We start from the raw sequence: 26367 nt of genomic DNA on the forward strand, positions 1-26367 counted from the left end.
TCTTTTCAAGAAAAGAAACAAAGCTGATAGAAGCATACTGTTCATAAAATCAGGTTAGTTTCATTACACTTTGCATCAGAACAAGACTGGATGGAGAAGTTTGGGGATTTTTAACAGTTTGTAATGCATTGTCAGTTCTTTTGCTTGACTGGAAATGAACTTCATTTTAATACATTACCTCCACTGGCAAACTGATTTCTTCAAGTAGTTGCAGACTGGTGCTGTTAGGCTAGTTTTACTGTTATATAACTGTTACACGAATATTACTAAACATTTCACTTTTTACTCTAAGTCAAATGGGCTTATGATATGTCTAGGTGTGAAACCCAAGTTGTTTTCCCTTACAAGTAGGTCTTTACGCCACACTATCTTAGTCTTAACCCAAGTAATGTGTCCAAAGCCTACATTAAAATAAACATAAAGGCACTGACTTATGTAACTCTCTGTGGTCTTGTCTCTGTGTAGGATCACCAACAAATATTTTTTTCTCTTTGAAATCTTAACTGTCTCAAAATAAGGCATAAACATAAAATTAAACATAAGCAAGGTACATGTGTTAAGATTTCCAAAGGCTGCTTTGCTCTCAAGTGATCCTGATTGCCTTCTGTGAATTGTCCCTCAAAGTAGGCATTGACTTCTTGTAGGTCAATTATTTCGTTTGTTTCCCATCTTCCTGGAGCTAAGATGAAATAGGAATCATGTGCATCAACTTAAGCTGATGCCTGTCCTTTATTTGCTGCAATGCAGGGGGATGGTACCCTCACTCTGAAGTACAGCTTTTAACCTCCATCTGCAGCAGGTATTTTTGATGGTGGTTACTGCATCTCCGCATCTCTAGCCTTTTATCTTTCCAGCCAGCTACTGCCTCATGCTTAATCAGCTTGATGATTTCCACTTTGATAATTTTCACATCTCCTGGGTACATATTCCAGCAAGGGTTTTCACTGTACAACCTAAAAAACCCCACACATGTTTACTTTTCTTTGAGGGTACTGCTCCTGTTGAGTTATAGACTAACCACATTAAAACCAAACTGAGTAGACTCCGTAGATGTTTTCCACATCTGGAAGTATGTCCCTTTTCTGGTCAAATATTTCTGCAGTGAGCTGCTAGAGAAAGTTGCTTGCAGTAAGCTTTTTTTTCTTATGTTTAGTGGATCTAATTCCTGGAGACAACCATACCGGGAATTACTCTTTCAGGCAAATCTTTCATAGTTTATCCTTTGATGCAGAACCTACTGCTACCTACTTGGAGAACTGCAATTCATCTGAAAGTGGCGCTCTCTTAAGGGCTTGTAAGTGAAAACAACATCTGTGGAATCACTGAACTAAGAATAGTTTAAGAAAAACTTTATCTTCCAGACCAGCTCCTGTGTTCTGCCACTACCCTAGAGAAATCCCTGTGTGCTTATTTGCTCTTGGAAACAACAAATTGCTGTCTGAAGCCATGGGAGTCCCTGCCTCCGTCTGCTGCAGTACCGTATGTAAGTGCACTCATACTCCACCTCAGTGCTCCTCCTTGCCCCCTGGGTTTTGTTTGTTTATTTTTTGCTTGTTTTTCTGCTTCATTTATTGATAGCTAATGTGATCCTTGTGACTACTACCTGTGCTAGGATAAATGGCAAATAATCCTGCTTTAAATCCCCAGAATTTATAAGCAGATCATAAGACTGAAGTATGCAAGACTGACTATCGAGTGTCTTCTGTCGGTGGTTTTGTTTCAGTCCTGTAGAAACTTAATGAAAATCTGTTCCAGACTGTGAAGTTCAGGTCTCAGGCCTTGTCAGTAAAACTTCGCTTTTTTATAGAAAGTTATTGTTCAGCCTTAAAGACCATTTCACGAGTTGATTTTCTAGCAGCACCAATTACAATAGATATTTTTATCACAAGAGTTGACAAAATTTGGTTTAGGCTGGAAACATTTGTATCGAATATTATTGGGTGCCAACATTATTGACGCTAATAAAAAATGCTGCTGCTCAGTACCTGAAAATCCTGGGTTATGGTATTCCATGCCTTGCCTTTATTGCCTGGCTCAGAACATTACAGAATCACAGAATCACAGAATTTCTAGGTTGGAAGAGACCTCAAGATCATCAAGTCCAACCTCTGACCTAACGCTAGCAGTCCCCACTAAACCATATCCCTAAGCTCTACATCTAAACGTCTTTTGAAGACTTCCAGGGATGGTGACTCCACCACTTCCCTGGGCAGCCTGTTCCAATGCCTCACAACCCTTTCAGTGAAGAAGTTCTTTCTAACATCTAACCTAAAACTCCCCTGGCTCAACTTAAGCCCATTCCCCCTCGTCCTGTCACCAGGCACGTGGGAGAACAGACCAACCCCCACCTCGCTACAGCCTCCCTTGAGGTACCCATAGAGAGCGATAAGGTCGCCCCTGAGCCTCCTCTTCTCCAGGCTGAACAAGCCCAGCTCCCTCAGCCGCTCCTCGTAGGACTTGTTCTCCAGGCCCCTCACCAGCTTCGTCGCCCTTTTCTGCACCCGCTCAAGCACCTCCATGTCCTTCTTGTAGCGAGGGGCCCAAAACTGAACACAGTACTCGAGGTGTGGCCTCACCAGAGCTGAGTACAGGGGGACGATCACCTCCCTAGCCCTGCTGGTCACACTGTTCCTGATACAAGCCAGGATGCCGTTGGCCTTCTTGGCCACCTGAGCACACTGCTGGCTCATATTCAGCCGACTATCCACCATCACTGCCAGGTCCTTCTCTGCCTGGCAGCTCTCCAACCATTCCTCTCCCAGCCTGTAGCTCTGCTTGGGGTTATTGCGCCCCAGGTGCAGGACCTGGCACTTGGCCTTGTTGAACTTCATGCAGTTGACCTCAGCCCATTGGTGCAGCCTATCCAGATCCTCCTGCAGAGCTTTCCTACCCTCAAGCAGATCGACACATGCACCTAGCTTGGTGTCATCTGCAAACTTACTGAGGGTGCACTCAATGCCCTCGTCCAGATCATCGATGAAGATATTAAAGAGGACCAGCCCCAGCACCGAGCCCTGGGGGACGCCACTAGTGACTGGCCTCCAACTGGACTTGGCTCCATTCACCACGACTCTTTGGGCCCGGCTATCCAGCCAGTTTCTAACCCAACGAAGCGTGCGCCAGTCCAAGCCAAGAGCAGCCAGTTTCTTGAGGAGAATGCTGTGGGAGACGGTGTCAAAAGCCTTGCTGAAGTCAAGGTAGACCACATCCACAGCCTTTCCTTCATCCACCCAGTGCATCACTTTGTCATAGAAGGAGATCAGGTTCGTCGAGCAGGATCTGCCTTTCATAAACCCATGCTGACTGGGCCTGATCGCCTGCTTGCCCTGCAAGTGCTGCGTGATGACTCTAAGGAGGATCTGCTCCATGAGCTTCCCTGGTACTGAGGTCAAACTGACAAAACTGACATTATGGGATCCCAATCCATGAAACTTTATCAGAGGTGTAGAATGAATCAGGGCCGATCGTATAGTCACAAAAGTCACCTGTCTAGTTTATGAACTCCTGTTTTCACGTGACTGAGTTGGTGTGGCTGCAAGTCTGAGTGTTACAGAGAGCTGAGGGCTCCTGCAGGAAGTAGTGTGCCACTGCTGCCCTACCAGAGTATGGTCCCATCATTCCCCCCAGCAAAGCTGAGCCCACTCACTTTTTTTGTGAGACTGAAATTGTAGGTGACTGTAAGAAGTCCATATAGTGTGTCTGATCTTGAAAAAGTGACAGGTTTATCTGTTTAGTAACATGGGATTAAAAATGTCATAGGAAACGTTTTCTAATGAGCAACTCATCTTTCTTTTCAGGCAAAATATGAATGTTTTGCATGCAATATTTTGTTGCATATTGAGCAAACTAATATTTAATTACATTGCCTAACCAGACAGCAACAAAACATTTCTAGAGGTTTGCTACCCTCAAGAAGAAAAATAATCTGTTTTCAAAATCTTCCTTCAGGCTAATGCTGCTTCCCTCACACTCAGAATTCCTAACCTTCATCATTGGCTAGAAAGAAAATTGTTTTGGTGAGAAAGATGGATACGGAAGGCTCCATGTCTGTGCATGCAGCAACTATTTGATCACTTGGTAGAACAGAAAGACAAAAGGGGATCCTCAGTGGTATTTTAGATGTAATCTTCATATTTTCACCCCAAGTTTAATTCAGCAAAGCTCATTTGTGGTCACTTCAGTATCCAAAAATATTGGTCTCCAGTTTCCAAAATGAATCAAGAGGTGAACAACTGCAGGTAATGCATTTGTCTTGTGCTTTATGGAGAGCAAATCACTGAATAAAAGTGCAGTTCTGTTACAGCTCTGTCACGGGTTCTCTGTACCACAGCCAACACGGCAATCTGCAGCTGAGTTCACTGTTTCCCAGTGCTCCCAGACTTCACCTTGTTCTGATGTTCTCCCCCTCATGCTAACTAGCTGATTTTTCAAGAGGTCACCCAATGTCATCTTCCACACTTCCTCTCCTTTTCGTCTTTCTAATGTCACTTAAATAATTTCATCACATATTAGAGCTCTTGCTCTAGTATGAGTACCTTGCCTTAGGAATGATAACCACAATAATAACTTCTTTGGGACAGTCTGTGATAAAGTAAAACTGTTTTTCCAATTTTTTTGGTTTCATTTACAAATGATATACTTTTTAATGATGTACAGAAGATTTGAGGCTAATTTAAAACTTTTGGAGCTGAGCTAGTGCTGACCACCACTCAGTATATAGCTGAGATTCCCTAAGTTCTACTTATTTCAAATCCAGTAAATTGTTGATGTCTTTGAAATCCACAATCAAAGTCTGTCTTGCCTAGCTCTGTCTTGTTAGACTGAAACGATATAAGAATACCTATGGTAACAAGTCATTTAGAGCCGTCTTTTTCTGTTTCACATTGAATAGATGCCTTTAGTTATCTGTATCAAAATAGCTGATAGACAGCGTCTTTAGAACAGACTCAAACTAAGACCTTTTTTTTGTTCTTATTTTTTTCTCTAATAATATATTGAACTGGAATATAATGTATCAACCACATTCTTATTTATTTATTTATTTATTTATTTCTTGATCATCACTAAGTTTTATCTTTTTCATAATTAGTTTTAAACTCTGTGCTTCTGGTTTCAAAAGGGTATTATAAATGCCAAAGCTATTTCTTCTAAAACTATTAGGATCACTTTTTCACATCTGTGACCTTGTCCTCTTGAGATTTTCCTTAATCATTTTCCTCTTCTGTCAAGCAGTCAAATGTGTAAGTATCTGTTTTTGTATATTTCATCAATACATCATTTTCCCAAGTGATTGCTGGCTTTTAGAATAGATGGAAAAATACTAAAAGCTGAATACTTGGAGAAAGACAGAAAGCTTTCATTCTGTGCAACATCCTCTCCTCAGACACTTTAGTGGTTTTGTTAAGAACACTGTTCGTTTGCTCTGTGTGAACTGAATCTTGGGGAATTTTACAGTGTTTAATACTTATGGATGTTACAACATTTTGTTCATAGTCCTGTAGTTACAGATAAGCTTTTTTATTTTAATTTCTAGTTTTGTTGTCATTTGTTTTCTGGAAAATTTACCTTGTAGATGTAATTTCACTTTCAGGGCAGAAATAGTTTTATTTATTTATTTATTTATTTTTAAGTGTTTCTATTTATTTATTTATTGTGCCATCCTTGAGAATAAAAACTGTACATACAACAGACCTGACCTTGTTTTTGTACTCTGATAATTAGGAAACCTTATTTAAAGCTGGTCATGATCCCTGTTCTTTGGAGATTAGAATCTTTCAGATGCATGAAGTTCATTTCAGAGTAATTATATTCATAAGGATTTTTATGAACATATGGTAGAATTACATCTTTTTAATTTGAGTAGCGCTCTTGAATGTGAACCTTTTCTGATTCCAGATTTACAACCGTTATCAAGGAAGGAAGGGAATGGTATTGATTTTGCTTGTGGTAAAGCACCTGCTGCCAAGGTGATCTGGTCAGGCAGACGGGTGTGTAAGTGGTCCCCTTGTGAGACAGGCTGTGACTTAACAGCCAGAGAGAGGGGGGAGACACAAGTGAAGAGACTTGCCTGAGAATTATGCTGTAGGTTGATAACAAAAATGGGAACTCATCCTTTAGGACTCCAACTAAGTCTTTACATACAAAATGTCATTGGCTGTCAAGTTCAGAACACAGTCCCCCTCCTGGGTGCTTGGGCTGTTTTCAGTTTGGCACAGCTTTGTGGCCTTGAGGATCCTCTACAGAGACCTGCTGCTTCTTCACCCAGGAGCTGGCTCTTGCTCTTGGTCTCTGGTTGAGCTGTGCTGTGAATATGTCTGTGCCCAGTGTCATACCTTCTTGATGCTGATCCTGACGCAGACTTGCCCCATCACTGCAGACATCCCTGACAGTCTGAATAGCTGGCACAGCCTGATGATTGCTGCTGGACCTACCCTGAATGGCTTGCTTGGGTCCTGTGGAATTGAGCCTTTGTCACTGAGAGCACAGCTCTGTCTGCCTTTCTGCAACTTTGGGCTCCCAGCTCCCTTCTCCTTCCAAAACAACCTGCCTTGTCTGCTCCTTGAAATTGTCTTCCTGTTTCTGGATAACTATATTTATGGTGCAAAACCAACAAAGATATCCCACTGAATGCAGCTTCAATGTCTGTAACACAAAATTTATTGTTGTCTTTGTTTAGATATTAGTTTATACTATTGTGATGTAGAGACATTTTGAATTCCAGTCTCTCTTGTTGCTGTGGTTTAATCTGGCAGCCAGCTAAGCACCACTCAGCCATTCACACACACACACCCTCCCCCCCAGTCCAGTGGGATGGGGGAGAGGACTGGGGAAAAATGGCTAAACTTACAGGTTACGATAGATGGTTCAATAGGACAGAAAAGAAATGATAGTAAATATATATATACAAAACAAGCACTGCACAATGCAATTGCTTGCCACCTGCCGACTGTTGCCCAGGCAGTCCCTGAGCAGCAGCCACCCTGCCCCAATCAGCTCGCCTAGTTTTATTGTTCAACAGGATGCCAAGTGGTGTGGGACATCCCTTTGGCCACTCTGGGTCAGCTGTCCTGGTTCTGTTCTGTCCCCTCCCAGCTCCTGATGCACCCCCAGCCTCCCAGCTGGCAGGGCAGAGCGAGAAGCTGGAATGGCGTTGGCTTTGTGTAGGCACTGCTCAGCACAACCAAAACATTGGTGTGTTATCAGCATTATTCTAATCCTAACTCCAAAACACAGCACCATACAAGCAACTATGAAGAGAATTAACTCTATCTCAGCTGAAATCGAGGCGTTTGTTTATTGCCTTCTTGCATTATTTTACTTCTAATATTAGTTCTTCAAGGTAGATTCCATCTTTTCACTGCTGGTCTCATCCCTGCTTCATGCTGGGACAGGGTTTGATCAGAATGAAAAAAAAAACATTATAAGATTCTAAAGGAAAACTAAGGGTTTGCCTTAATCCCGCTAATGCACAGATCACTTTTTGGTACTGGTGTTTTAATGGTATCATGCAACGTAACGACAATCAAGTCAGATCAGATTTTGGTTAGATTTTATTTATATGCCTATAGTATATGCTGCCTATATTACAGAGTGACAGCAGTCACTGTGTAAGTGGCAGAGCTGGAAGTGAAAAGAAACCACATAATTTTGTAGTATCAAATGTGCATGGTATCCTTATATTTAGCTGCTGAACTAAATGCTTGAAAAATCTCATTTGAGTTTATGATTTTGTGCTGGTGAGAAAAACAGTATCTAATTTAGAAAACAAAAGGTGTTTAAAAAGAACTTCATCTGCAAAGAAACTGGGGCACTCTAATTTATGTGCACTATTTTTTCTACATGAGAATGTGGAAAGGATTTTCCACTCTGAACTGACAGATCTGCATTGAAACATTTTGGCAGTCGCTTCCTGTGTGGTTTGTCATATGTCTCCTTGATGATTTCTCACTGTATGGAGGAAGGGGTGAGTGAGGAGGAACTAACAAATGTTAATTAGAAAAAACCTCTCTGTGTTTGTCATTTAGAAATGTCACGCACACCTTGCAAAGAATGTGTTATCTTTTCAGTGAGGATCCTGCAAGGCAGAGTGGGTGGCAACGGACACACTTCTACTGCTACATAAATGACCTTGCAAGGCAGAATCTCTATTGATTGTAATCATCCTCATGAAATAATAATAATAAAAGCTCTTCAGATGGAGTGCTAGTGCTATCAGAAATGCCAGTGTCTTGATGCTTCTGAGCAGATTGCCCTGGAGGCTAAAATACACGGTGGAAAGCTGCCTGGAAAGGACATGGCTGAATGTGGTTAAATTGGCAAAGCTGCTCTTAGGTCACCTCCTTCCCTATGAAACCCCATCAGGGAACCCAGATGTATTTGCATAGAGGTCTCACTTAGCATAAACTTTGACTTTAATCTCTTAGTTGATTATTCTGTTTCTGAAAGACCAGCTAGTATTGACGGCTTTATAGATGAAACTAAGGTTTTCTACAGGATCGTGTCTTCAGTTCCATTTAATTAAAGGATTTTCCCCGGTTTTAGCAGACTAGTGCAGTAATCCAGCAATGCTTGTAGAATGGCCCGGAACCACTTAAAGGAACCATTTAAAATTTCTGGCTCTTTTTGGTGTGTTGTTAGGCACTAGAGGAGCCCTGAAAACTTCTGCAAGGTGTTAAATTCTTATTTAGTTTGTAAATAAAATAATTCTCAGGTGTGGTAGTTCCCAAGAATTGGTGGCTTTTGCATAGCAATTTGTCTCCAAGAGCAATGCATGGTGGTGCAAGCAGTCAAAAAAATATATATGTTCAGAAATTAGTGTCTCTGAATACAAAACCTTAAACACTTAATTACCTCACCAGGTTGGCAGGAATAGACGTGAGTTGATTTTCCTGGGTTTTATACGGTCGGAAAACTCATGTTTTGTTTATATATAAATCTAGTGATAGATTCTGGTATCTCAATACAGGTTTCCAAACTTGGTAACTTCTAAAAAAAAAAAAAAAAAAAAAAAAAAAAAAAAAAAAGTATTGAAACCTTGAATATTGTTTTTATCTAGTTAAGTAAGCAAATATCTTGTGAAGTATAAGTGAATTTCTTTAGTGAACTTCTTAGTGAATTTCTCCAACAAGCTTGTAAAAGACCTAATAGTATCTTGAGCCATAATTCTCTGAACCTTTTTCTGAGAATACTTTATCAGAAATATTTATTTCCCAGTTAGTTGAGAATGACTGTGAGGTCACTTTTAACTCTGTGTTCTTTTTTTTAAAACTTCTGGTGACCTACATAGGTTTCTGCTCCTAATATCTACTTCCTTTTTATTTATTTATTTTTTTTGGCAAATTTTGTAAAGTCTGTAAAAGCCCAAGACTTCTTCAAAAAGACAGGCCCATATCATTCAAGTTAAATGAGCGTCTCTGCAGAACCACTAGGATTTGAAACACTGAATTCCTAAGGAACAGTATAATATTAGAAATACGAGGTGCTTTTCTTTTTTGCAGTATACCAACCTTCAATTTGATGTACCCTCTACTTTTCACTTTTTAAATATATTGTATCTTATATGACAGTTTAATACATTAATGAGACCTCAGTCTCCGAATGGGTTGTCCAGAAATTACCAGCAGAATCACACCAGCCTATCTCAGCAGGTAGGAAGTATTAATTTTCCATTCACTCCAGTTCTGATTTTCATCAGCTGAAGACTCTCTGAAGTGTTCGGGATAATCTAGATTCCATTCAAAGAGACAAAATGAAGGTATTACTAATGAGGCTAATTATTAGCTCAGATTATTTTTGCCAGTATGAGGCTGGCACAGCAAATAGCTAGAGCAAAATGGCATAACTGTTTCATAGTCGTGTATGCTCGAAAAAATCATTAAATGCAGTAGCACAATTGAAAGCCTTCCCTTTCTCTGAAAGTTCTCCAAACATAATCTAAAAATCTCTTTTCAAAATGAATATTTAGATTTTGTAGTAATGCTTTTGATTTGCTTATCTTAAACTGCTTTCCAGGGATGTGTAAGATTTAATTTTTTTAATTTTTTTTTTCTTCTCAAAAGAGTATCAGAACTACAGAAATCAAATTAACTTTCCACATGCCCTGGAGAGCCAAAAATAGAAACAGAAACAAACTTGGGAGTTCCAGCCATAGGCTTTCTCAAAACGTGCATCCTGTTAAGTAAAAGCAGTGTGTTGTGTTTTTGGCACTGGCTGAGCTTGCGCTGCTTTACGGTTGATTCCTTGTCAGTCCTTTTAAGAGGCCCTCCAGTTCCTCTGGACCGCTATTGCAGTATCTTTCCAGCATCTCTGTTCTTATACCAATACTCAGTCCCCTTGAACTCCAAGGAGATTGCACAGAAGAGGGATCCTCACACATTTCTAATGGAATCAAATTTATGCTTTAAAATGGCATTGTCTTGCTAATCTGTGAAGAATCTTGTTTTGAAGTAATGCAGTTTTATAGAAACAATGCCTCTTTTTCCTCGCAATGCTTGTATTTTGTTCCCTCTCTTTAATAGAAGCCTTGGGAGCTGTTTACTGGAAGCATTGTTTTTACCTTAATGGACATGTTTTTATTGTATTTAGACTGAAATAGTAGAAAGCTGGAGTCCACACTGGTAGCAAAAAAAAAAAAAACACAAAACAAACATTATGAAAATTAAGACCATAGGAAAATCAGGTAAGAGTAGCTTCAGTCCTGCTTTTTTTTTTTTTTTTTTCTAAGTGGTGGTTAGACAAAGGCATAAATCGAGCTGGAGCCTTACAGTATGTCACTGGTTTAACAAATACTTCCCTATGTCACACATCCTGTCAAGGTAATAAAGATTTAAGCTCCAAGAATGTTCTCTCTGTGTATGAGAAACAAATTTAACAGGATTGCAATTTCCATTCTTTCAAGACATTCTGCCTAGCACTTCTGTATGGATCTTTAGGGATTATATTATTTCAAGTGTAGTTTTACTCAGCACCTCTGAGACCAACTGCTGTGAAATCAAGTACCTGTACAAAGAAATCTATCTCCTAATCACATTTTTCTTGCCTCTGTTAACTTCACAGTTCTTGCATTGAAGAAAAATCTTCATCCACTGTGAAGCCATGTTGTGCAGCTCCCACAGACTCGCCCTGACTGTCAAATTGTGTTATTTTAATGATGCTGTAGTATCTCCAAAGGCCTATTTAAATCCATTTACCTGTTAGGCTGAATTTTGGGGGGAGACTGAAAGTATATGGGGGAGCATGGGATTTGAAGTCTACACAAGACTGAGAAGCAAGATCTTTTTTCTCTAACCAAATGCATGTGATGCAGTCATTTAGAAGGAATCAGAAGCTCTCTTCAGATGAATATATGTATGGCAGGACACGATGGATGACAAAGTTTACATTGAATTTGTACTGTGTGCTTTAGAGAATATATCTATCTGAAATCTAAATACAAGAGAATTCAGATATTTGTTCTCTAGCAGCAGATTTTGTGTAAAAATAAAGAAACCATCTTGAAGTAAAGTTGCAAGCAATCATTTATCAACTGTTGTATGCAGATCATGTCCTGGCTGTGAAGTAGTACTCTTAATTTTAATTCTTCCTCGGAATAGTTTTTTGAGAAGGAAGCCACCCAATAAGGCATGTACAGTATGTATTTGCTGTTAATTCTAATTTGTATATTGTGTAATATACACGGTTTTCTTTTCAAGAGCATTATTTTTGTGGTTTCAGGGTACTTAGACAGAGTCAGCTTTTTCTAGGAAGTGTGATAAAATATATGAAGGGGAAATAAGGCAACATCAGCAAATGAGTTTGCCTCTTAGTCCTTTTGAAGCATGTTTCATGTTCTTGTCCTGAGAAGAATTTCATTGTTACCCAGAGAAGGTTCAATTATGAGAAGAGAACAGATGGTCTCCAAGAAACCTTGTGCTGCGGATTGAAGACGAGAATTTTCAATCAGTTTTTTTGCTAGTCTCACTGGGCCCCTGATTGCAAAATTAGCAAAATTGTTTGAAACATGTTGTGTCCTTATTATTTCTGGTGCTTTTTGTTAGAATAGCAGATGCCAGTGGTCACAATAATTGAAGGGAGAATTGATCTTTCAGCAGACGCTTTGATTTGGTCAAAAGGTACTTGAAAGTTTTCTAAAACAATGTTTTTACCTACCATCAAAGAAAAGTAATCTTATTCATGTTTTGCAAATTGGGCTAATTTCATTGACTTTTCTGGTGAGAATACAGGGACCTTTTGAACTGGATTTTGAGGGATTCCAAACTTTCCACTTGTTTGCAGAATGTCTGAAAGCTAATTCTTGCTTCAGCATTTTTATCTCTTTCTTAAATGGACATTGCAGATGTGTCCATTTTGAGGCAAATTTTGGAGTAGTCTTTCTTGTAATGAAAATTTCATTGTCTTGTTTTTCTTTGGAATTTTTAGAACTCCCCAGACAATTTTGCACAGGAAAAGAGTATCAGATTTATAACTAGCCATCTTAATTTTTTTTTTTAAACTTCTTAACTGTCTTCTCAGCATTACCTTTCAAGTGAATATATGTTTCAATTGCAGAAAGAAATAAAATCATACTTTATGGGGAAATGAATTCCTACTTTTTCTGCCTTCTTAGACAGAACTAAAGTATTTTATGGCTTGGGCTTTTAGGGTTTACTCTCTCCATTTTTTAAAATTTTTATTTTTTTATTTTTTTTCAGGTGTTTTGAAATTGAACTTACAACACCCCAAAATCAGTAGTTCCCTGTGGTATTGAGTATGGTAGAACTAGGTGCACTGTTTTATACATTTAGCAAAAAGGATATGGTCTGTTAAAATACTTCACAGAATCTCCAATCTCCCAATATAATAAATAAAAAACATTTTTAGGTGTTCTTGCAAACCTTACTACAATATTGATTTGCAGGTAAGCTTCAAAATCTGTGTCTAGCTCCTGACTTGTACTGTAAAAGTACTGCAGTTTGTTTAAAGCACTATATAGACTTTTCTAACTCAGAATTCTGAATAATATTGTGTTATGAATGTCTGAATAAATTGTGTTTATGAATGTATAGCCAATATTAATACAAAAATAAATGCTGAAAATGCATGTAGCTTCTTTCAGCCCTGAAAATCTCAGTTGGCCCTATTTGTGGAGAACTGTTACTGCCATAGTTTGATTATCATTGTCACTCTGCAAGTTGGGAGCTGCAGTGGGCAGGGGCTTCGTAGAGTCATTTTGTCCTATCTGTGCAAGTCCTGATTTTTCTGCCTGTGAGAATCTAGGTGTAGGCTGAGTGCTCCAGATGGTGGGAAGCAAGATCAGGGAGCAGCCACTCACTCACACATACTCTGTCTGCAGGGCTGTGCGTAGCTCCCGATGCTTCCCTGGAGAGGATGCAGCAGTGGCAGGGCAGCGCAGTCATGGGACCTCCTTGGCTGAAGGCGTTCACAGAGCATTTATAGCAATTCCTAGGAACAGTCTGTGGTGCTGGCATAAACAAAGCACATAATGCCTTGCAAGAGACTGTTATTTTTGTAAGAGGCAACGTTAAATGTTTCAGCTTCAGATAAATTCACAGTTTTCACTTACACTTGAAAAGAATTGGTTACTTATTGCATGGTATTTGCACCAGCCCTAAACACTAGCTCATCCTTAGTTTCTTGGTGACTGCTATCGCTGCAATCCTTACCTTTTGTCTGAAAAAGCATGGAGTTATGCTTGTTGTGTTGCACTTTGGAAATCAAAGTTCTAGTAAGCTCAAGTGACAGCTTTTCACGTGATCACTTCAATATCAGAAAGTTTATTGCAGCTAAACTGAAGACTGGGGATAAAAAAAGCAACAATGAAAAAAGCATTCTAGCAAGGCTTTCACCATGGCTCTAATTCTCAGAAACCAAGGCTTTCCACATGAAAACTGCAGGGGAAAGTGATCCTACCTGACAAGATTTTAACTGACAAGATTCATGTTCAGGGTTTCCTTTGTTTTTTTAACGGAAATATCATCATATCAAACATAACAGGTTTCTACAATGTATCTTGGGTAATTGTGTGAATGTCCATAAGCAGCAGATTAATAGGGACTGTTGCTGCTTCCCTGGAGAGGACACAGCAGTGATAGGGCAGCATAGTGATGGAACGTCCTTCACCTCCTTTTTTTTTTTTTTTTTTTTTCTTAAACCAGAAATGTGGTAACTTCTATAGTAGGTAACAGTTATTCCTGCCTTGCTTTCAGCCTCTTAAAGACTATTTCTGATTTCTTAAAAGCTACTATCCAGATAAATGTCTGAATACTGCCCAGACATTTTTATTTTATTTTTCATTTTCGTTCTTCACTGTTGTAGCAGAATTAATTAGAAATGAATCAACCTTGGCAGGCAGGCAATCAATACCTGTTTTAATTATGTTATCTTTAAAGAACAAAAGTAGGTAGATGGCATGCACTATTCTGTGAGAGCTCTGTGAGGCGACAAACACCCAGGTCATTTTCATTTATAAATACCTCTTTCAAAATAAAGTTGGTCCAATGCCTAGGGTTTAACCTACATGAAATTTAGGGTTTAATTTTTCTGTTCTCATGTTTTTCTTGTAGGTGTTCATATTGCTTCATAGTCTTAAACATGGGATAACATCAGATTAAACAGGGATGATGCTTTTTATTTCTTACAAGACTGGGAACTATAATTGTATGTAGGTTCTTGATGAAGACTCAAGCATAAATGTTAAATATTCAGTATCATGATATTAACACTCTGGTATATTTACTCTCATTTTCAGGTAAATGTCTTTTCATTTATGTATTTAATTCTTACAAAACCAGAATATTTTGTTGAATGGTAAAGTAGCTTTTTAAGTTCATGAAGGTTTTCTTTTGGTTTGTAGCTGATACCTCGAGGGGGATTTAATTGCTGCTGAACCAGTAGCTAAATCTATTATGTGAACTTGAACACATGTGGCAATTAATTGGCAGTAGTTGAGGCTCATGTGCCTTCTGGCTGCCCACCTGCTCCGTGGAGGTTACAAAACAGAACTTCATCTTCTAAGGTTTGAACAAGCACAGCTGCCCAAGCAAGCTGCTGAGTTAAGCAGCAAAGGAATGTGTTCTAATGAAAACATTTAAAGTCTGAGTGAGTCATGGTGTTGCAACCCAAGCTCTCAGGTGTTCCCTTTGTGACACTGTTTTACTTTCATATTCATTTTTATTATTCAGATTCACATGTGCTGCGTTATCTCAGTCTGGTGGGTAAAGCAATAGGCTTCTTTATGTGTAGCCTGCAGTTGTCTCAGTGCTAACAACCAGGTTTTAAAACAGACAACAAAAAAGCATAACGCTCAGGTTTCCTAAAGGAACAATGTGGTGTTGCACAAATGGTCAGTGTTTTACATTTGACAATGGTTTTATAGTCAGACAGTGTTTTTTATTTCCATAATGGACTATTTCAATTGCTCTAATTTGGTATAAGTGACTTATTTTCACTAATTAAATTGTGTCATTATTTTGGTGGCAGAAAGGAAGACAGACAGACCTTCTTGCACTCTCCAAACTGCATTTGAATTTTGCAGTCATGTTGAAGGGGTGAAAAATAGAGCTTTGCATTGAACAAGCACTTCATTTCTGTGATAACTGACAGGGTAATAGCCATTGGTAGAATAAGCACCTTCTCTGATAGTCACAAGAAAGGTGGATTTTTTTTTGTGTGTGTTAATGATGAACATAGTTGTACAGCTCCTTTTTGGTAAGAATTTTATAGACAAATGTGCTTGAGAGCTTCTAAAATTGTTATCTGAGTGCAACTGCCCTCACTCTTGAAACAGCACACCTTATGAAGGAAATACTTGCTCTTTTCATTACAGAACTTCTACTTACACAATAACAACAATATCACAACAGAGTAACAGTTTACTTGTGTATTTTCTTTGCCAGGTCTTGTATTCTCTCTCTTGCTTTTTATATAAAGGTAATATATCTTTGAAAAATCCCAACAGTTCAAAAAACCCTCACATAAATTTAAATTTACCTTGCAAATTTTAAGGCTTTAATATATGCTTTAAATAAAGCAGAAAGCTTTTAGCAGACTTAAATGAATTTACAGAAATGTTTTTCCTGCCTCCAAAGGGATTGTCAGAAAGACTTAAGCTAAGACTAAGAAAAATATTTAAAATTTGTTTTATTACACAATTGTTCAGCAACATATTCAGCTCCCTGTGTAGATATTCTTTAATTGCAAGTAGCATCCCATAAAAAGAAATATTAAATATATAAACAGGAAATATGATCATATTAAAGATCCCATTTAAATTGTCAATTTTAAACCAGCTTGATCGGGATTAATTTGGGTTCCCTCCTTCTTGTGTTCTAGTATGTTTTGTATTGAATCCTCCAGTTCCTTCTACAGTATGCTTTTATGGTGATTTTTCATTGCTTGATTTTTAATGTTATTGAATGTAGTAAGAAAATGCTGTTGATGCACAGGTTAGCAGAACCTGCTTGGACTCCAAGTCTTAATTTTAGACTCGAGCCTGGGTGTAGCTGCATCTTGGCTTTCCAGAAGCAATTCCATAAGCACTGTGTGTGCATAGTGCACACGTTTATTTTGTGAGCTGTATGTGGACCAGTGTGTGTCTCAGTTTCATAACAATGCAGAAGGAGAACAAGTTCCAGAACTGTTACAGTTTTTGTTGGGACAGTTATTATTATCATTATTATTTTTCATAGTGGCTCACACAATGCTGCGCTTTGGATTTTTAATGAGGGTGATTGTGATGGATGACACACTGATGTTTCAGTTGTCGCAGAGCAGTGTTTGCAGAGTGCTAAGGCCTTTCCAGCTTCTCCTGCTGCCCTGCCAGCTGGGGGGTGTGGCAGGAACTGGGAGGGGACAGAACCAGGACAGCTGACCCAGAGTGGCCAAAGGGATGTCCCACACCACTTGGTGTCCTGCTCAGCAATAAAACTGGATTAAAGAAGGATGAAGAGTGGGACGTTTGGATTGATGGCATTTGCCTTCCCAGGAAAGCATCACATTATATGTGATGAGCTCCGCTTTGCTGGAAGTGGCTGAACACCTGTGTGCCAATGGGAAGCTGCAAAAGGATTCCTTGTTTTGCTTTGCTTGTGTGTGGGGGGCTTTTGCTTTACCTGATAAGCTGTTTTTATCTCAACCCATGAGTTCCCACACTTGTACCTTTCTGATTCTCTCCGCCATCCCACTTGAGGAGAGTGAACAATGAAATTTGATGACACACATACTTCTCTTTAGGTAGTTGTTTTGTTCTGTGTTTTGTTTTGTGTTCAGCTTCTTACTTTGGCATCTTTGGTATTTTGTAGTGTTTTTTGTTTTTTTTTTTTTTTTTTGTTATTTCTGACTCATTTTCTTTCAGGAATATTTTCTGTTGGTTTTGACTTTCTACTGTAGATTAAAGTGCTTTAATATTTTACAGATGCTTTCTTCCACTCCTGTTTTAATTTTCTGCAAGTGGAAAAAAAATAAAAGGGGGAACAAATGCTTAAATCAAATCACCAAACTTGATTATATATATATATATATACATATTTTTTTTTTTTTTTTAATTTGGAAGTCTAAAACAGAAACACCCCTATGACAATTTACAGTAGCCTCAGTATTCTTGTTGTCTTTAAGAATAATCCTCTTTTTCCTGAAGTGATTCACCACTAATAAAAACTTAACTGGAAATGGTTCTTTGAACTGATGTGGAAAACCTTCATCAAGAGAAAAACAAAACAAACAAAACTCCCACACAGTAAACCAAAACTACTTTGTAATTTTGGGAAGACTCTTTTAAGATCAGCAAGGTTGAATTGAATTAAAGATACATGAGCTCCTGTATAAGGTAGTAATTTAAAGAGAGAAATTGAAAGTAGCTTCTGAAAGCAGGCCACTATCCAAGACAAAAGTTAACTTGGTAATAGAAGATTATTATTAATTTGCTCGGGCTTTTAAGTTCAACTATTTCATTAGCAATTAAAGGAACAGAAGTTGTTTTTCAACATATATAGACTTCTGTTGATTAGTTTATTTCCTCCCCCTAAAGAGGGGGAGCAGACATTTAGTTTTAAGATACACAGCTCTCTTGCAGCTTACGATGTACTAATTAGTGTGTTTAATACTTCCTATTTATGAACTCTTTATCATTTTCTATTAGTCATCTTTAGAACGTTACATTTGGTTTTTAATTATGTTGTGTAGTTTGATTTATCCAAGTTGCATACTTCCTCCCATATCATAAAAGGCATACAATATATTAGCATATTTTTTAATTTGCTTCTCTTTCATGTGCTGCTACTTAGCATATTCAGAACTTCCAAAGAGAGAAAGGTAGCTTGTAAAAGTTTTCTTTGATTTTTTTTTTTTTTTCCAACTTGTTGCAGTGTTTTTCACCTGGCAGGAACTGATTTGCCTTCTTTTCAAGTCTGTGGAAATTTCTTTTATGTAGAAATTAAAGAGTTCCTTTAAAGAAAATAATATGATAAAAATATATATATAAAACAAAACAAAACATTATAATGTTTCTTCAAGTTATAACAGTTTCAGATCAGGCAATACTTGACATACCAAGCATGATTTCACAAAAGCCTCACCTTCACATTTTATTGACCAAATCCAACATGATCCACTTTCAGACAAAATCCAATATATCATTGGAGAAGGAAGTTATCAGTGAATTCTAGGAAGCTCCTAGATGCTGGCAAAATGCTCCTAGCTGGCAAAATGGCTCCATGGCATGTTACCACCCTATCTGACACTGTTACATTGATCCAAACTCAACTTTGGGCCCCTTTCTTGGCACCCTCCTTTGTACATGGCTGTTACATCCGTGACTGCTTCTGTTAGCTGTACTCTGGACCAGGATCCTGTATTGGCCTCTCCTGAGCACTGGCTGAAGAGGTGCTTGAGCCTCCCTAATCAGGGGGCAGCTGCAACAAAGGCTCAGGTACCCTAGGCTCAAGGGTAACTGATCACGCTCATTAGAAACTGCTTGAGCCTGCTTTGATCCTCATGCTTGTGGCTTGCCTTTCTTCATCCTCGCCTAAAAGCAGTAGACACACTCAAGAAGGTTGCAAGGCATTCTCCAAGGCTCTTGAGCCCTGTCCCTAGAGGACAAAAAAAAAAGAAAGAGAGGGGAATAAAAGGTTACAGAAAAGGATGTCAGACTATGGGGAAAAAAGATGGAGAAGACCAGAGGGAGGAAGACTAGTGAAGCACAGCAAAGAAGACAGAGAGAAACTAAAGGCTAGGAAAAAAAGTCCAAAGTTGTATTTGTGGAATTGAAACCTCTGTTCTTTTAGAGGTTTTGTTTGTATATCAATTTTCATTTCAGTGGAGCTTGGAAATGATGATTCACATGTTGGCTAGCTGGGAGTTTGAATCCGTCATGTATTATCAGATTTTCTAATCTTTATCCTGATGGCAGTGATGGAAAAGGATAAAATTCTTTGCTCAAATCAGCAACTATAATTTTATTTGTAATCCACTGCAATATCTTTGCACAATAATAATTAAGTAATGATCATGTTTTCAACGGTAATTAAGCAACCGTGTTTTCTAGAAATGCGTATGCAGCTATAAATCATTAAATCAAGTTAGTTTCTAATATTTCAAATTATGAATATTTGATAATTGTACATTATAATGAAAGATGTAAATATTGGAAGAAATTTCACTTCTTGAAATTCAATATGTGAACAGAACGAATTAGAACACACATTGCATATAACATTCTTAATTTTTAAGGTACCATTGATAAAACTCTGTGTACCTTAAGAATTAAAATGACTACTTCTCAAGTATGGGTAAATAGTTACTCTGGAGGGAAGCCTGTGGGAATTTGGGTATTAATTTAGCATGACAAAGATCAGAAGGATCATGCACAAAAGAGTTGAACTGTGCATCACAAAAGGTGACTGTTTGGACAGTGGGTGTACTTTGCGTAGTAGTGCAAGAGTTTCCCTTGCATGCCAAAGGTTTAAAATATACTTCATTTGCTATCCATTTATCTCTAAGTAGCATTAGACACAGTTTAGGCGAAAGAGAAATGTGGCAAATGATAGAGATGGGAAGGAATAGTATAGCAAAGATTGTGGATAAATTGTGCAAAAGCCCTGAAGTACCAAAACAGCCACCAAGAACATGGGTAGGCTTGCTTTTCTTCTTCAAATTGTCAAAGTGAAGCAATATTTCAGGTTTTTCTATGTGATATCTAGATTAACTATAAAAGTAACTTGATGTTTGATAATGCTTTCCCTTATTTATTGGCTGATCAGTGTAATTTTTAAGAAAACATCTAGGGAACCTATCCAGTCTACTGAGCAAAACAGTAATTTAAACTGTTGTCACTTCAGAAATACTGGCTATGTTTGTTACAACAACATGTGAGCAACCCCCCCCCAACTCGCATTCACACACACAAAATCTGTAGTTCGTGAAGCTGTGTGAGACCTCTACCCATAACTGGGACTCTAAAGTAACAGGCAAATATTAAAAATAAAAACAAAACAAAAAACAACTCATGCAAACTCAGCAACAGCCATAAAGTGTCAAACTTCAGATGATGAATATTAAATGCTGGCTGCCATGGGTAAAAACTACCCACACAATTATTTGATGTATTGTCAGTCTGTTTATGGTTGCCTAAATTCTGGTGTCATCCTGAATGTTTGAAGAGAACATACAGACAGAATAATTATTTATTTATTTATTTTTAAATTCCTTGGTGTGATTTGCAAGGACAATTAATTTTAAATACTTTTTCCTTTTTCAGAAGGTCAGAATTGGAATCAGAGCTTTCATTCAAAAATCCAATACTGCACGTTGTTGACATCTAAAAAAACTTTAAACTTCCCAAGTTGGTTTTCAAGAACAGGAGATCATTCTGTCCATCATGCTGTTCATTCTTTGACTGTGATTACAGTTTATTCAAAACAAAATTACGGAATTGTGAAGCCATACTTAACTCCCCGTTTCAGTCACCGTTATTTCAAGGGCCATTACTCTAAAATTAATTTTGTGTTGGAGACATGGGCTGTGAATTTAGGTACAGCCTTAAGCAAAAGTCTTGCTTGTGACCAGGGTGACCATTTCTGATCTATGGTAGCTGTAACATAGTGTTTGTCTATCTACTAAACATTACTTTGTTCATTGCCTGAGGACAGGAGCCATTTTCTGCTACAAATTGCTAACCTCCTTTGAAAAGGGTAACAAATGGGTAATACCCCCAAATTTATTTTGAGATATAAAGTTTTGATTTGTTCCTAAAGAAAAGTTTGATTTCTCTGGAATCCCTTGTGAAGGCCAGACAGACCTGCAGACCAAGCTGGAATATCTTCCAGTATCCATACATCTGTTTGTTCAGCAAAGAGGCATATACTGTTCTGGATAAGCTAGAATGTTTACCCTTCTCAGTGTTCACACCTTTTCCTTTACAATTTAAGCTGATGCAAGTTCAGAAGCTGTAACAGATCATCACCCCTTTGAGGAAGCAATAAAAACTGTTAAGGGTTCACACAAGATTACAGAAGGTTGTTTTCTTCCACAGATCTCTCACCTGATTAGCAATAATGTTGTCTAGGGTGCTGTAGTTGTGTTTGATGTAACAACGTCTCCCACAGGCACTAGCTGAAAATCACAGTGCATGGAACAAAATTATTGTGTTTTACCAGTGCACTGCACTTCAGCAACTGCTAGGCTCGCTGTGCTGTAGGACTGATTGATGTAAAGTAGCTGAGAAAGGTCATTTGAACACAAAGATGTCTAAAATACAGAGAACTGTTGGAAATAATTTGGTTCCAGTACAGTCGTGTGATAGATGAATGAGAAACAAATGTGGCTTAAGACACATCATACATGTATGAAGTATAACTTGGAATAAGTTATAAGTTATATATAAGGCTGTGCCTTGCTTAGCAAGATCCACCTTCCCCCCCCCCCCCTTTTTTTTTTTTTTCCCGGGGTTCATTGCAAGTTCTTGAAATTTAAATATTTAATAAGTCTTGTAAAAATAACAATGTTCCTGATATTATTATTTATTTTTTTTTTAAATCTTTGGCTGCTTTCTGAGTTGTACTTTGCTTCAACCATTCCAGCAATATACAAGAGCAGTGAGTAAACAAACTAGACAACAAAGGCTGAGGCTGTAAATAAGTTGAACCTTCTCATATGTCTGTATTATGCAGATTCTTTTTATTTATAGTGTTTGGGAAAATTAAGGTTCTTAAATGGTCAAATGTTCATTATTTCATTATTTGTAAAAAAAAAAAAAAAAAAAAAAAAGGGGGGGGGGGGAGAGAGAAAAAGAAGCTTTGCATATGTACTAAACACACACTAAAAAGATTAGCCTATAAAAGGATAGTCAATTCCAAGCACAAACTGCTCTCTGAACTGTGCCAACCCAAAAAGGCTTCCAGCTGTTTTCTTCCACAAGACACTTACTGTTCCTTCTTATCTTGTTCTTGGGAGTGTTAGTTTAAAGAAGGTACTAGAGATGAAGTCCTTATTTTTTGTCCGTGTTCTCTCAAAAGAAGTAATTTAAGCACTTTTGGGGATGCAAGAGAACAGTTCATGTCATCTCTATTTAAACATCTAACTGGTATCTAACTCAGGATTGTAGTCTTGTAGGCTACTTCAGAGAGTCAAAAGAGAGAGAGCAGTACGCTGATTTACCCTCTGGAGGACACGAGGCTAAACTGGCTTGCCCTGAAGGAGCTGCTTTTTCATTGTGGCTATGGGAGGCTAAGCCGATTAAGCTGTGTTTAGCTGCCAGAAGTTGGAAACTCTTCTCGGTGCTGATTATTCCAGTAAGCAAAAATGAGGTGAAAATAGTTCATGGTAAGAGCAGAGGAAACATCTACAATTTAGTTTTGAATCTAGCTATAAAGCCAAGAATTTGATATAGTATTAGAAATATTCTGTTTTTAAAACTGTAGGTGTTTAATTATTAATGTTAGTTTTGCCCCCCCCCAAATATGTTGTCCCCCATTTTTAGAATCTCCTCTCTATTTTTTTTTTTATTTATTATTGTTTTGAACCAAGTTTTCTTGTAAGGAAATTGATTCCATTTAAGACTGTGTAGTAATGAGAGCTGGGCAATGAGTGATCGCTAAGAATTTTATTCTTGGCAATTATTATAACAAAGTGGTAGTAGTCTGTAATACTTTTAGTACAAGTCTAACACAGAGAAACTGAAATGTTTGTCTGTATTATAAATGTTTAATATATAACAAAGATTCAGCATGCCATTTTTTTTTTTTTTTTTGTGTATGTGTAAAGATGGAATAGAGAAGTCTAACATAAGAGCAAGATCTGAAAATTTCTGAAACGAAAGTGTGAAACACAAGTACTGAAAAAAATTTATCCTGGGGTTAATGAAAACAACTCATAGGACATTAATTCACAAGAAATAAAAAATGTAATTAAATGGTTTCTAAAATTATATCAACAAAACCATGCCGTCCAGTAGGCTTTCATAAAGGTTATTTTTTTTGGCAACAAAATTGCAGTTAAAAACAAAGAAATGGCATTTGTATAGGAAGAACTTCCTCTAAATGTGAAAAATAACTGTTACACTGATAGTTTGTTTATATGCCTCCTACTTAATAACACTAATGTTTTCAGTCATTCTGAAAAATACGCTTTACATTTAACATACTGTTGTGGTTTAACCCTGGTAGGCAGCTAAGTACCTCACAGCTGCTTGCTCTCTCTTCCCCAGTGGGATGGAGAAGAGAATCAGAGGGATAAAAGTGTAAAAGTGAGAAAACTCGTGGGCTGAGATAAAAGCAATTTGACAGGTGAAGCAAAATCTGCACATGCAAGCAAAGCAAAATAAAGAATTCATTCCTTACTTTCCATCAGCAAGCAGATATTTAGCTATTTCAAGGAAAGAAGGGCTTCATCATATGTAATGGTAACTTGGGAAGACAAATGCCATAACTCTGAATATTCATTCCCTGAACCTTTTTCCTCCTTTCTACCAACTTTTAATGCTGAGCTATGGTCAGTTGGGGTCAGCTGTTTTCTCCCCTTAGAAAAGTACATTGATAACTTTACTTCTTTTATTTTGTTCTTACTTTTAGTGATGAGTATCTTTAATTAATACTTCAGTGGGTCCTATTTTTTATTGCTCTTGAAACTGGCTACTTATCTATCCAAAAATAATTTAAAGATTAATGGGGCTATACATACCATAACCAGTGACATACCAATATCTAGACCTTTGAGTAGTTGTTATGTTTGGGGTCGTTCTATTTGTACTCCTTTTTAATTATTTCAGATACATTTTCTCAAAAGTATTGCTTTCACTGATGCATTTTTTGCCTGAAATATATGGAGACAGTATGCCTAATTGGTATCTGAAAAGGAGGCACTTTAGGCACTCACAGTCTGTTGAGTCATTACCTTCTTTTGCTTTCAAGATGGCAACCTTTTAAATTGGATTCCTTGTTTGAGGGCACTTCTGAAATCAAGCCAGTGATAGCAGTTGAATTCAGTTTCAAGAAACTGAAAAACGAGTCTAATCTTGCCTTTTTTTTTTTTTTTTTTTTTTTTTCTCCAAATACATGTATTCTTTTTTAAATATATATATATATTTGATATATCCATAAATATGAAAGTACCTCTGAAACTTTTTGAAGAAACACTTTTCCCATAGTATTGAAATAATGTTGAATATATATATATATTTTTAATTAAAGTAATACATTCTCAGACATTGAGATCTTACCATAGCAATTTTCACTAAATGAGCTATTGAAATGGTGATACTATTAGTACTGGAATAATTGTATTTCTGAAATTGCTATGACTATCGACTAGCTGGCAAACTGGTGATGCCTTGGATTTTGGGGAGGGGTTGCTGGTTTTATGTTTATGGTAGTTCTTTCCTTTAAATAGTATAAATGTCTTACTTGATGAAGAATTTTATTATTGTATTTCACAAACTCTAAGTAAGTAAATTCTTATCTGAATCGATGGTAAAGTAATTCTTTATTAGCATGATTTCAAAGGAAGATTTTTGGATATTAATTCAATCAGCTTTAGTAATACAAGAAAGAATAACATTTTTTATTATATTGCCATTTTAGTCTAAGCAACTAAAATCCATATACGCTATGTATTGTTTTATTGACTCATTCATTTACTTTTGAAAATGTTGAACATTGCTTTTATTCTTATGTATTTTGTTTGCCTTTGTTTATATTTTTACGTCGTTGGACATCTTGGACTTGCCGCCTTAAAATTTACAAACTGTGAACTTCACGTGACGTATTGGAATTTAGTACAAATGCATATTTTGATATTTAATTAACTGAAAGATGAACTAAAGCCCTTTTCCTCCTGTGGCTGTTTTCCTCACAGAGCAACTACTGACAAATATTGTTAGTTTACTAAGTCATAATAACATACAAGATCAAAAGTTCTATGTTCCCCTACTTTGTTTCATGGGAGAGCTAAGAAGAGTCAAGGCTGAACTTCAGAAGGTCAGCTTTTCCCCACATTTTACTGTACATGCACTAGGTTACTGAAGACCTGAAAACTAAATAGCAGTTTCTGGGATTACATCAACATCTGAAATATGTCTAGATGAAATGATAATTGTTTTACTTTGTTGTTTCACAGTATACATATAAAACAAAATAGTCATTGCTGTGTTTCTAAACTGGAATCTCATCATTAGTTTATTGGGGTATCCTTCTGGTACCAGTGCTGTAATCAAGTGTGACAGGTACTCTTTGTTTTTTTTGAAGAATAATATTCCCTTATTTTTTCCCTTTTTATTTCATACTTGTGTCTCTATGAGTATTTGTAGAAACCCAAAGCAGAATGCCCCACATAGCGTGCTTTTATGTTGTCATGCAGAAAAGCCAAAAGAGATGCATGGAAGGGTGTATTGATCTAACAGTAGAATTTCTCACCTTATCCTTATCATTAGAACATACTAGGTGAAATTATCTTAATGTGTTTATTAATAAGCATTTCTCCAGATGTAATACAACATTTTCCTTCCAAACCAAGTTTTGGACTATTTTTCTGAATAAATTGTGTTTTCATTCTTTGTTGAAGTCCTTTAGTATGAGAAGAATGGTAAAAAGCTAAACTCAAACTATTGTTCATGGATTCTGAAGTGATTTACAAACCTGTTTTCCCTTTTATCTGTTCTAAGAATTAGATATTTCTTAGGCCAGCACTGCTCACCTACTGAATTTGTCCATAATTCTAAATGATGAATAAATTCATGACTATACATGGTTAAAGTAAGAGGCTCAGAAGAATAAGAAGTAATTTTTTTTTTTATTCTAAATTTTCTCTCTCATTCCTTTTTAACTTTGTACATTTTGTGAGAAAAGAGCAGATTTTTTGTGACTGTAATGTATAGAATGAATG

This window comes from Netta rufina (assembly GCF_964035555.1).
Source record: "Netta rufina genome assembly, chromosome: 8".
Classification (NCBI taxonomy): Eukaryota; Metazoa; Chordata; class Aves; order Anseriformes; family Anatidae; genus Netta; species Netta rufina.